We start from the raw sequence: 1,173 nt of genomic DNA on the forward strand, positions 1-1,173 counted from the left end.
CATGTTGGTCTCTTACCGTCACTGAGGGAAAGAAGATGGAGGAAAAGGAAGTGTGCAAAGGATGCTGGGAAATTATCGTCAACAGAGGTGTCCGCTGAGCTGCCTGAACAAAATGGCGGATTTATTCACAGTCCGTTTTATTTTATTTATTTTGCTTTATGATGTTTTATTTTAACAAAAACAATAAACGTTTAATTTTTTTTTAAAATTATTCTCACTTATTTGATTATTTTAGCCAGTTCAATTATATAGTTTATTAAATAACTTGTCCATTTAAATCACTCTATTTACTCTACTTTTGATGAACTCGTTTTTATTAATGTGTTTTATTTTCTATCTTAACGTATTCATCTTTTATCTTTGTTTGATCCTGAATATAAATCAGAAAACATGTTAAAATATAAAGTTAATAAATAATAAACATGAATTAAATCAAAAGATTTCAAAGCCAATTGTTCTTTATCTTATAACTTATTATTTTCCTTTAAGGTTCCACATGTAAACTGTGAAGTATAATTATAATAATAATGTCTATAACTATTAAAGGCAAAAGGAAGTCAAAGGCCAGAAACAGACAGTTAGCCGTCAAAATAAAAGTTGTACGTCTGTTCACGTTTATTTAAATAAATAAATATTGCAAATAACAGAAAAAATGAATAAATAAAAATCCTTCTACAGGATTATTCTGAGCCGTTTATAGATTCATCATCATGAGTTTACACCATAATTATAAAATAAATACATATATTATAAATATACATTATTTAATATATATTATATATGTATAATATAATGTATATTTATATAATATAAATATACATTATATAATATATATTATATAATATGTATGATATAATGTAATATTTATATAATATATAATGTATATTTATATTATATAAATATACATTATATAATATGTATGATAAAATGTAATATTTATATAATATAAATGATAACAAACTGTATTTGGTTCCATCTGAACTTAAAGCAGATTTTCGGGCTAAATCAATGAAATTAATAGATTTTTAAGAATGTTTTATTTCATTGATACTTTAATAAAACTCACGAAGAAGTTTAAACTATAACGGATGTTTTCATGTTGAGTTTCAGATTCTTCAGTAAAGTGTTTTATTTCTTTGATTTTTTTTAAATTCAGTTTAAAGGATTCAGAAG

General features: G+C 23.1%; 1 protein-coding gene across 1 annotated transcript in view; it reads right to left on the minus strand.

The window, feature by feature from the left end:
* rpl35a (ribosomal protein L35a) overlaps positions 1-114 on the minus strand; it is a 6,230-nt gene extending 6,116 nt beyond the window's left edge. The window contains exon 1 of the mRNA XM_076076483.1: positions 17-114. The gene's annotated coding sequence lies outside the window, so the exon portion shown is untranslated. The remainder of the gene's footprint in view (positions 1-16) is intronic.
* Between the last annotated feature and the right edge of the window lie 1,059 nt (positions 115-1,173).

This window comes from Anarhichas minor, unplaced genomic scaffold (assembly GCF_050575085.1).
Source record: "Anarhichas minor isolate MPS153535 unplaced genomic scaffold, ASM5057508v1 ptg000057l, whole genome shotgun sequence".
Lineage (NCBI taxonomy): Eukaryota > Metazoa > Chordata > Actinopteri > Perciformes > Anarhichadidae > Anarhichas > Anarhichas minor.